We start from the raw sequence: 12,918 nt of genomic DNA on the forward strand, positions 1-12,918 counted from the left end.
TTGAAGGACATAGTACAGCTGTGTAAAATCTTACCATAGTGGTATCTGTCCTTCTCTTTAGTAGTGCAGTGTTAACTCTCTCCCTCCACCTGTGGGTCCTTTCTCTTCCACGTGTACCGATTACCTCTCTTTTCCTTAGATTGGCATTCCTACTGGGACTCTGTTCTGAAGATGGTACATCCAGAAGTCACCTTAATGGCTTATGCCTCGCAAGGAGTATACATGTGATGTATGGCATACCTTAAGGCAACCTAAAGGCTTTAGTATACTGGCCAGATGTCCCTTGGCAGGGGATCCGTAATGCAAAGAATACTGCAACAGTGAAGAGAAGCACATCTACTGCACTTTCTGTTAATGTTGTCAAATGCTTGCCTCTCCTCAGAAAACCACATTGATCCATATCTATCAATTTTGGCATAATATTTGCCATTCTTTTACCATTATAGACATAAACACTTTATAATCATGGTTTTGTACTGAAATGGGTCTGTATGAAGCTGGAGCTGAAGGCTCTTTACCCTCTTTAGGTGTTACAGCTACCAGCGCTTTCTTCCAGGGTATTGGAACTTCTGATATTCTTCATGTTTCACTGCTGCAGTCCTAACCATTGAGTTATCCATGCTGTGGTAGCCCTCAGTCGGTCCGAATACCAGAGTCAAGGTTTTGTGCATCGGTTGCTGTCACTTGCTGGATGATGTCAGGTCATCCAAGCTATAAAGGAGAGCAGGCAACGCCATTATCTCAGTCTTTCTTGTCATGGAGCCCGTAGCAGAAGCAATTTACAACAGTGCCAGTCAGCTGTTTCCAGATTTCAAACTTCAGCTGAAAATGGCTAAAGCTAAGAACCCTGTTGGGGATCCTTCCTTTTTCTTGCACTAACTGATGTCCGAAAAAGTCAATAACTGTTGTAGTAGTAGTAGTAAGCCTGTAGTAAGCAAATACCACACTGAGACTTCCATTCTTACTGTGTCACTTGCTTAGGCCCAGATCACAACGTACCCTGCTGTTGGTTCTGTGCCTTCTTTAACACTAGAACTATTCATCGTAGAGCTCTGTTTGTAGCAAGATATGTTTGTCTTCTGTCTCTGATTACCGATATGATGTCCATCAGTCAGCAAACCGTAGATCTTCTGAAAAAACGTAAAGATAAGGATAGAGAGATCACATAAGGCCAAGCCTTCCAATGACACCACTGCTAAAAGGGTAATCAGATCTTTGGAATTCAGTGAGACGCTTTTGCAGCCCCTGATGCCTGACTCGATTACTTCGCAGGCCTCTACTGAGACCTTTTGGAGTCATGTATGCCGCATGAAAACTGCATCATTTAACGAGCCTTTGGCTGTCTCTGCCTCGGTTGGGTCCAGAGCCACTACGCAGGCACCAGCTTCCGAGGATACCACTCGCAGTTCAGAATTCACTTCAAAGCCTTCGCTCTCTCTTCCAACTAACACACCGATAGCACCGAGGGATACTCTTCAGGCAAGACTTACACCTACTCCAAAGAAAACAGCAAAAAGTCTCCATTCCACTACTATTCCCCCTCCTCAAACCAGAATTCTTAAAATGGTGGAGGAACTCATCACTTTCATCCGGGGTAATCAGGCCACACCAGCCAAAAGTAGAAGGGAACATTCTCCAGACATCCAGTTGGATTTAGACTCAGAGGGATCTGACTCCTCTGTTTTTGAAGAGGAAAATCCTCGTACTGCATATGAAAACTCAAATGCAGAAGAATCTATTCCTTCTGCATCAACTCCGGAGGACTTTTCCTTTGGGGAAACCCTCCACACCCTCAGGGAACACTTCAAGGGGAATCAATGGATTTCCCTCAGTCCAAGAAAAGACAGAGTTTCTAGACCTACCCCAGCACAGGCCTCTGGCCATCCCACCCATCTTGGAGGTGATAGATGATGTTTATCAAGAATCCAGCCTTACCCCTGACACCCTTCCACCTGCCCCCCGAAAATCTGACAGGTACTACAGGGTACCTGACTCACATAAAATCCTCTACAGAAATACTATAGCAGATCCAGAGGTGATTACTCAGGGACCTAAGGGAGTTAAGGTTACCTCTTCAAAGAATCCTACTCCCTCAGACAAAGAATCCAGAGCCCTGGAAAGATGGGGTAAAACAGTATATACCTCTGCAACTTTAACTATAAGGGTTCTCAACTGTCAGTTACATATGTTAAAATATCAACAGCACACTTTGGAAATTTTGAAACAGAAAATTTCTGTTTTTCCAGATTTTGCCAACAATAAAGAGATAGCAGAATTACTGCACTCTTCATCTCAGGTGGCAAAGCACTCCTTGCACTGTGGATTTGATACCCTAGAAGCTTCTAGCAGGGCAGCAGTGACAGGAGCTGTTATCAGAAGACATGCATGGCTGAAGGAACAACCTCTCCCTGATTGTGTCAAAGCTAAAATCATGGATGCACCTCTTTGCTTGTTCAGACAGAAAACTGAAGAGGTACTTAAAAAGATGGAAGACAAAGCAAAATTGATCCAGACTGTTAAAGAATTTATTTAAGTGCAACCTCAGAGGTTCAGCAGAAATTTTCCCTCTAAACATTGGTCCTTTTCTGCACCAAACAGGCAGGCACAAGGCAAAACCTGTAGGGACAGACCCACCAGGACTCAAACTCAGGGCCAGCAGAACAAAACAGTGGTCCCCCTCAAACACTAGAGCAGGGAGTTCAAAAGCAACCCTGTATGGAAAAAACTCTCAGTGACTATCTTGCCCATCTCTACCTGCATCCACCACACCAAAAGCTAGGAGGAAGGCTATCTCTATGCAGAGAAAATTGGAACTCTATAACAAAAGTTCAGTGGGTCTTAAAAATCATTACTCAGGGATACAAATTCAATTTCCAAGAAGGTATCCAGACTTACCTCCAAACCAGTGGGCAGAAGCACTAAGAAGCACTAAAACAAGAGCAAAACCTAATATCCCTAGGAGCAGTAGAACCTGTACCTCCAGAACAAGTTGAAAAATGATTCTATTCCAGACTATTCCTTGTTCCCAGGAAAGAGGGGCTTGGTGTCCCATCCTGGACCTATCCTTTCTCAATACCTTCCTGGTAATCCCAAAATTTAAAATGCTTACCTTACAACAGCTTCTGCCAATGCTGCCAAACAAAGCTTGGATGGTCATCTTAGACCTAAAGGATGCTTACCTGCACATCCCAATAAGGGAATCATGCAGAAATTTTCTGAGCTTCAGAGCAGGATCACTACACTTGCAATTCTCTGCTTTACCCTTTGGCTTATCTACTGCTCCGAGGGTATTCACCAGATATCTAGCTCCTGCCATTGCCTTTTGCAGGCAAAACAATGTACATATTTACCCTTACCTGGATGACTGTCTCATCTAGGCAGACTGCAAGGAACTGCTCCTGCAGCACCTCTCATTTGTAAAAACCCTACTCACCTCTCTGGGGTTCACTATCAACAAAAGGAAATCAAAACAGACACCTACCAGGAAAATCATATTCCTGGGAGCCTTACTGGACACAGAACAGCAAATGCTCTATTTGTCCACAGAAAAAGAAAGTTTCCTACCAAAATACTTAACTACTCTGGCCTCCCAAACCCAGCTTTCTGCCAGGAAGTTCATACAAGCTCTAGGGTACATGGCCTCATACATCCTCCTGGTACCTTTGGCCAGACTACACATGAGGAAAATTCAGTGGTACCTAAAGAACCTTTGGTGTCAACACTCACAACCTCTGGACATCTCCCTGCTTGTGATCCCTTGTATAAGATCTGAGTTCCTCTGGTGGGCCCAGGCCTTTGCTCTGAACAGGGACTTCCATTTACCCTCCGTCCATCAGACCAGACCATAACTACAGATGCTTCGTACATAGCCTGAGGTGCCCACCTAGAAGGCAGATGCACCCAAGGTCTCTGGGATGCACAAATACTACCCTTGCACATTAACCAAATGGAAATGATAGCAGTACAAAACTCTCTGGCATCCTTCAAACCCTACCTCAAACGAGGAGTTCTTTTAATAAAAACAGACAACACCAGAGTCATGTGGTACTTCAACAAACAGGGAGAGACTCAATCTTACCCCCTGAGCAGACTAGCAATGAACCTATGGATAGCAGCCTCATCCATGGGACTACATCTTATAGCCCAATACCTACCGGGCATCAACAACTCCCTGGAAGACCACCTAAGTAGAAATCTGCTGGACCCATGCAAATGGCAAATCCACAGAGACATTTTTCTGCAAACTACCCATGCATGGGGGACCCCCAGGTGGACCTCTTTGCCTCTCACTTAAATCATCAAGTACAGAAATTCTGCACCAGGGATTACCATCAACTGACCTGGAAGGTCGATGCCCTGTTCTTCCCTTGGAATACTCTCTTTGTGTATGCATTCCCACCTTTACCTCTCATTCCAAATGTATTAATCAAGATAAGGGAGGAAAAACCAAGAGCAATACTCATTGTCCCAGATTGGCCCAGACAGCATTGATACCCACTGCTGCGCAGCCTACCTCACCAGCCCCCCCTGGCAGATACCTCACCTGCTATTCTGGGGGGGGGGGCAATGCTGCACCCAGACCTTCAGACACTCTAGCTCTCAGCATGGCTTATTCCACCAAAACCAACAAGGAATCTATGTTAAGCAAGCAAGTCCTTGACATCATCGCAAAAGCCAGAAGGCCCAGCACCAGAAAGTATTATGCTGGAAAATGGAAAAGATTCTGCTCCTGGAGCCAGTCCAAGGGGGGCAGACATCTGCCCTCCATTCCTCTTATTCTAGATTATCTTGGTGGGCTTCTTAATAAGGGTCTCTCCTTCTCCTCCATAAAGATCCATGCCTCTGCCATGTTGGTACACTTTGATGCAGAACAGCCATTATTCTCTCACCCTCCTATCAAACAATTCCATAGATGAGCCTCTAATATCAGGCCTTCCAGAAGACAGCCTACCCCAGCCTGGGACCTGAACTATGTTTTAGTAAAGCTTACTCTGCCTCCCTTCAAGCCTGTAGCATCCTCAGAACTAAAGTACCTCTCTTGGAAGACTGCCTTTCTCCTAACTATTACTTCAGCCAGGGGAGTATCAGAGCTTCAAGCCTTAATATCCATTGAGCCATTCATCATCTTCCATGCAGACAGGGACTACCTGAGAACCACTCTCTCCTTCATGCCAAAGGTGGTTTTGGATGTTACCCTCAACCAGGCCATCCACCTGCTCACCTTCTTCCTTAACCCTTAGAACAAGGGGGAAAGGATACTGCATTATTTGGATGTGCACAGGCAACTCAGATTTTATCTGGATCATACAAAGACATTCAGGAAAACTGACCAGCTCTTGGTCAGCTTTAAAACAGTGGCACAGGGAAAACCAATATCCAAACAGACCATTTCCAAATGGATAGCACACTGCATCCAATTTTCCTACTCCTTGCATGGAAAGCCACTCCCTAGGACCATCAGAACCCATTCCAATAGGGCAACCTCTACTTCCACAGCATTCCTTAGAGGGATACCCACAAAGGATATACTGGAAGCTGTCACATGGACTTCAGTCCACACCTTCACCAAACATTACCATCTGAACCTATTCTCAAAAGCTAAGGCTGGGTTTGCCTCTGCAATTCTTCAGGGCATGCTCAGCCAATCTTACATTTCTATTAACCTTCCACCCTTCTCCACAGCTTAGAGAATCTTCCCAATGATTAGGACTGCAGCAGTTAAACACAAAGAACATAGTACAGTTGTGTACACTCACCATAAATATACATGTTCGTGTGTGTTCACTGCTGCAGTCATGCTTTCCCTCCCTCCTTCCCCCTGATATCTGCTTTCCTTAGAGAGACACATATTTCTATGGGGTTCTCTGACCCTAGGACTACTAATAATTATTAAAGTTGGACTTCTTTGGTTGGTTAAGGCAAGAAAAACTGAGGTAATGGCATCGCCTGTTCTCCTTTATAGCTCGGACGACCTGACGTCATCCAGCAAGCGGCAGCAGCCGACGCACAAAACCTTGACTCTGGTATTCGGACCAACTGAGGGCTACCAGAGCATGGATAACCCAATGGTTAGGACTGCAACAGTGAACACACTCGAGCATCTACATTTATGGTGAGTATACACAACTGTATCTTCCTCTTAAAATACTGTCAAAGAAAACTTTCCAGATCTTTCAATTTTTTCCCGCCTAGCTTCCAAACTTCCACAAGAATACCATGTATTCCTGGGGACTTTCATGTAGATTGGTTATACGTCACCATTTTTATCTCATTTCCTCCATTTTTTTCCCATCTCCTCCTATGTTGTTAGTAATTGAGCCTTATCTACCTCTAACCTTGGCATATTTAATTCTTCCATAAACATTTCCATTTGTACCTTTTCTTGATTTCTGTATTTCTTTGCTTTATACAGACTTTCATAGAATTTCTGAAATATTTCTAATACTTACACAGTATCTCTTATCTTACTTTTGTTATAGGCTCTCTGTTATCTTACTCGTTATAGGTTCCCTAAGCTTGGTAACAGCCCTTTCTGCTCTCTGCTCTCTGTTGCCTGAGTTGTTGTGCTAAATGTTTTTGTGGTCTGGCATTATTATCAAAAAGCAGTTTCTTAACAGCAACCTTTCTAAACTCTTACATATTATTGAGATCATCTCTTATTTCCTGGTTAGCATTCTATAGTTGCTCCTGTTCTTATTCTGTGGGATTCAACCAATTTTGTAATACTTTAACATTTGTCAGTCCCTCTAAATAATTCTTGTTACTTCTTAACCATATCTCCCTTTATTTCCACCCTATCTTTAAACTTCACTTTAAGTTTATCCCACACCCTAGCTATATTTTAGAATAAATTTATATCTTCTCTAAAAGCTCCTGAATAAATTCCACTACCCATTCTATAAATTCCTGTCTTTGCTACAGATAAGTGGGAAAGCACCAGTGTCTCATTTTTATTTAATTACCCAGTGTTTTTATTTTAGTTATTATTTGTGCATGATCTGAACTAGTTATTGGGTGGTTATCAAGACCTTCAATTAAATGTACATGTTCCTGTGAAATGCAAATTCTGTCTAACCTAGCCCAGTTTTTGTATCTTGGGTAATATATAAATTCACTCTGAACTCCTAGTATTGAATTCACCTCTTCCATGCCAAATATTTTCATAAATTTCTTAAAAAAATTACCATCCTTTGTTATATTTTCCTTTCTGGGGCCCTCAGACACATTTTCACTGTTGCAAATCATATTCCAGTCCCCACCTATCAGTAATAATCCTTGCTGATAGCTGATTATTCACCCAGGATTTTCTTAAGCTCCGTTATAGCACTTTTCAGTAAAATATAAATACATGCCAGTGTAATCCTCCTCCCCCCTTGCCAATAGCTCCTTAGTACTACAAATCTACCATTATCTTTTTTATCCTCTTCTATCGCTATTGGAGCTTCTCTTGCAAAGTACTTCTTATTGTTGTCGTATACTGCTGAATAACCATCATGAAAACCTTTCTTTATCAAATTCACATGTTCAGTTCTTTCCAAGACTGTCTCCTGTAGCATAGCTATTTGTACTCTACATTTTTTTATACTATTTGTACTCTTTCTTTTTTGTATTTGTCTGTAAGATCACTGACATTTAAAGATGTTACATAAAGCATCACTGTCATAAGAAATTATTCCCACCTTTTATGTATAACAGTTTTTTGTTAAATGTCTAGTTCCTGGTTTTGTGTTACATGCATATATTGTTTTCCAGGTTCTTCTTTTATACAGTTGTTTCCTGTCATGTACATTTGAGCCTATGTCATATCTTACAAAACTTTGTATTTGTATTGAACGCCTTCAAAAAAAACACACAGGTTATCCATGCTAGGAATCATGGTACAGACTGTATTTCTACTATGTGTTTTCTGGCTTTGTCTTATCTTTATATCTCTCTCAGCTGGGAAAATATTTGAATGCTTTCAGAAAACGTTTCTCCAAACCATTTCTCTTTATCAGATTGTATCCTAGAAACATGAGAACTAAACACACCGAAAGAACCACAAACAGCTACAGATGCAGTAAATTATTTTATTCCCCTCTTGCACCTTGGCAGATGCCTTCAAGGAGTATACTCAAATTACAAAAAATATACACACACACACACTCACATACACACACACACACACATATATATATATATATATATATATATATATATATATATATATATATATACATATATGTGTGTGTGTGTGTCCACAACTCAACACACCCATCAATAAAACAATTAACAAAGATTAGTTAACTAAATATTTCCAATTAAAATCAGTATTCAATCCATTAGAGTTCAAAGTAGCATACTTCATTATAAATGAAGATTCTTTAGGCAGCAATTTATCATTTATAGATGTCAGTTCCCCCAAACCCACACAAACATGTTCCAGAACACAACATTTTAAAATTCTAAAATCACTATTATGATAATCTTTAAAGTGAAGGACTAATGGACTATCTTTATTATTTTTTTATTTCCCTAACATGTTCTGGGATCCTAACTTTAAACATCCTTTTAGTCTCTCCCAACTAGACACAAAACTGTCTAGCATACATTTGTTTACCAGGAAAAAGCCTTATAATATTCAATATTCTTTTTCATTTACTTGCTTTCTTTTAAAATGTATTACTAGATTAAGCCAAGGGCCTTTAACCCAGTCATTCCCTTATTATTTTTTTTTTACATTGCAGTGCCTATATTTCTTAAATCTGAACAAGAAGAAAGAGAGAAGGGAGGAAGAAAAAAAAAAGAAAAAACAGGAGCACCTATTAGCATTCGTACATTATATCATTACACTTAACTGAGAAAACTTTATTTTATAGCATGCAGAGAAAATCATCCACTATTAAAATATTACCATTAAGACAAAGTTTGATTTTACTTACATTCAACGTTCTCCCTCCGATTTCCTTCTCCTGAGTATTTTTTGCAAACATTAATGACATGAAGCAGGGCTTTAGTGTCCCCTACAAGTTTAACAAAGTCCTAGAAAATCTAGTACTACAGATTTTCTTGTTCTGTCATGTTTCACAAATGTAATTATTGCTTTGTAATCCCACATTTGTCAATTTCCAAGTTACTGGTTTTATTCCTGTTCATCTCCATCTCCCAAATATGTTTCTGCTTCATTTCCAACATACTCTCAATTCTTCTAGTTGTCTCTTCTATATTTTTTCCTTCCCTCAAGCATTTTCTGTTGAAACACTAGAAAAGGTTTCACTGGCACAGTTTCTCTGTGGTCTTTATTACCAGAAGAACAAGAAACAGAATCTCTTGTTTCACAGCTCACTTTGTTGAACAAATTTTTATATTCCCTCCTTAGCATATTCTGCATCAAAAAATTATTTTGTCCTTCCAGGGTAAAATATTTTTAAGATAGCTTGGTACATCAGTTTGAATCTCATGCCTGCTTCTCAAAATTCCCTGAATAATGGAATAAAGTTACTCCTCCTCTGCCTTCTGTACAGTGAGTAGCCATTCTCCACAAACACTCTTCTGTCACCTACTTTTCGTTCTTTGTCCTTCTACCACAGATTTCTCAGAATCAACTCCTTCTGCTGGTAAGTTTGCATCTTTATTGTTAAAGGTCTAGGGTGCTTTCTCATAGCCAGGTTTGGACCATACACCTGATGTGCACTTTCAGTTAACAACTCCTGTTGTAGAATACCAGTCCAGTTGCTTATTTGTGCTTTCATAAAATGAATACAATATGTTCATTTCAGCTTCTGTGATACAGCAGAAAATCTCAGTTTTTCCTATATGCTCTGTCCTCTAATTATTTTTTTATTTTTTGAAACATCTTTTCTTGTGCTGTCTTATATTTAGCCAGCTTTTTTTTCATTTCATCCTCTGAGATTTGCAGTTTTATCACCTTATCTGAATATCTGTTTAAAGCTTCTTCCATTTTTCAGCCTTTTAACGTTTTTCATATACTCCATCAGTGTTTTAATCATGTCTGTGTGTATTTGCCTTATACTTTCCTCTAGTTTACCGGAAGCCATGTCTGGAGCTTGCATTGCTTTTTTGCTGAACAGCTGCAGTACTTTTCCCAGTTAGTGTTTTTTCATCACCTTTTGTAGTTTGTTTTCCTTCATGTCCTCTGTATCTGTTTTTAACTGGCATCCAGGCAGTGCTCTTGCAAACCAGGTACTGAAAATTACTCAGAATTTTATGTCCACTGGCTTTCTCTGCCATGTTTGTGTTCACACTGGGGAAAGATATAATTAAGCTGTTACTCAATGTGCAGCCATCTTGGAAGTCTCTTTGGCTAGTTTTTGTATGAATTTTAGGTGTTGGTAATTACAGAGATAGTATAGTAGTTTGTTTATTTGATAGGCAAACTAGGAACTTTTGTATCCATGGTAGGTTGCGTGTTATTAGCAGTATATACAGTTATAGCTGTAGACTTGGCCTTGTTTTGGTTGTTTGAGTTTAGTAGCTTAGTTTGTAAAAAACTAGAATTAAAAAAATGTGGAATGTTAACATAGTGTTGGTGGAATGCATTAGAGTCTTAGATACAATTAAATTAATATGGTGGATAAATGTGTCTTATCTTTTACTAGAAATATTTTGAAAGTGTGTTGAGCAGATGGAAAGAGTACTTTGAGGAACTGATGAATGAAGACAATGAGAGAGAGAGAGAGAAGGTTAGATGAAGTGGGGATAGTGAATCAGGAAGTGCAAAAGATTAGCAAGGAAGAAGTAAGGACACTATGAAGAGTGGAAAGGCTGTTGGTCCAGATGACATACCTCTGGAAGCATGGAGGTGTTTAGGAGAAATGGCAGTGGAGTTTTTAACCAGATTGTTTAATGAAATCTTGGAAAGTGAGAGGATGCCTGAGGAGTGAAGAAGTGTTTTGGTACCAATTTATTAAGAATAAGGGTGATGTGTAGAGCTGTAGTAACTACAGAGGGTTAAAATTGATCAGTCATAGCATGAAGTTTTGGGAAAACGTAGTTGAAGCTAGGTTAAGAAGGGAGGATATTAGTGAGCAGCAGTATGGTTTCATGCCAGGAAAGACCACCATAGATGCAATGTTTGCTCTGAGAGTGTTGATGGAGAAGTATAGAGAAGGTCAGAAGGAGTTGCATTGTGTCTTTGTGGGCTTAGAGAAAGCATATGACAGGGTGCCTAGAGAGGAGTTGTGGTATTGTATGAAGACGTCAGGAGTGGCAGAGAAGTATGTAAGAGTGGCACAGGATATGTACGAGGGTAGTGTGACAGTGGTGAGGTCTGTTGTAGGAGTGACAGATGTGTTCAAGGTGGGGATAGGATTACATCAAGGATCAGCTCTGAGCCCTTTCTTATTTGCAATGGTGATGGGCAGGTTGACAGATCAAACAGGAGTCCCTGTGGACTATGATGTTTGCGGATGATATTGTGATCTGTATTGAGAGTAGATAACAGGTTGATGAGACCCTGGAAAGGTGGAGATATGCTCTAGAGAGGAGAGGAGAGGAGTGAAGTTCAGCAGGACTAAGACAGAATATATGTGTGTGAATGAGAGGGAGGATAGAGGAATGGTGAGGATGCAGGGAGTAGAGTTGGTGAAGGTGGATGAGTTTAAGTACTTGGCATCAACAGTTCAGAGTAATTGTGAGTGTGGAAGAGAAGTGAAGAAGAGCGTGCAGGCAGAGTGGAGTGGGTGGAGAAGAGTGTCAGGAGTGGTTTGTGACAGAGGTACCAGTAAGAGAGAAAGGGAAGGTCTATATGAGGATAGTGAGACCAGCTATGTTATATGGGTTGGAGATGGTGGCACTGACAAAAAGACAGGGGTCAGAGCTAGAGGTGGCATAGTTAAAGATGTTAATATTTGCACTGGGTGTGATGAGGATGGACAGGGCTAGGAATCAGTATATTAGAGGGTCTGCTCAGGTTGGATGGTTAGGAGATAAATCCAGAGAGGCAAGATTGCATTGGTTTGGATATCTGCTGAGGAAGGATGCTGGGTATATTGGGAGAAGAATGCTAAGGATGGAGTTGCCAGGTAAAAGGAAAAGAGGAAGGCCTAAGAAAAGGTTTATGGATGTGGTGAGAGAGGACATGCAGCTGGTTGGTGTGACAGCAAGATGCCGAGAACAGGAAGAAATGGAAACAGATGATCCGCTGTGGTGACCCCTAATGGAAGCAGTTGAAAGAAGAAAATCTGTTAATGTAAATGGATTATGTAATGGAAAGGAAATGAAATCATTAATGAGATATCTACAATTAAATAGAGGGGACATTATAATCTTACAAGATCCTCACTTGATAGATAAAGATATACAATATTTAAACAACTTAGGTTATGAAATGTTATCATGTGCTTCTTTTAACAAAAAGAGGAGAGGAGCTGCTAAAAATCTACTGTAATGCCTAAGGTCATTGAATTCATTAATGATCCCAAAGGAATGTACAAATTTATAATAATTAAATATGATGGCAAACTCTATACACTTAACTAATTTTTTGCTAGATCCCTGGAATGGGTTCAAGACTGGCTAAATAAAGATCACTTAAGCTTACTAGAAAGTCATTGGAAGGGTAGTTTGATATTAGCAGGGGATTTTAACTGCATACCTAGTATAGAAGATGCAAGTGAACAGAAGAAAGCTAAAATACTGGCATCAGCTAAAGCACTAAACAGATGGATTAATAATAATTTAGTTGATTTACTAGTAAAAGCAGACGATGAGTCCTTGTCCTTCACTAATTATTGTTATGTGCATGGTATGCAAACTAGAACTGATAGGATTTATGCCTTTATAGATGTATTTAAGGAGAACTGCACCCATAGACTCAAAAAACACATCATGGTTTGATGTTTCCTACATTTTAACACCACTCTGGGACTATTTGCAAGTTTTTACATATTTTTATATGGAATTTCTGAGTCTGACCAG

Source organism: Protopterus annectens, chromosome 11.part0 (assembly GCF_019279795.1).
Source record: "Protopterus annectens isolate FY-2018-M chromosome 11.part0, PAN1.0, whole genome shotgun sequence".
Classification (NCBI taxonomy): domain Eukaryota; kingdom Metazoa; phylum Chordata; order Ceratodontiformes; family Protopteridae; genus Protopterus; species Protopterus annectens.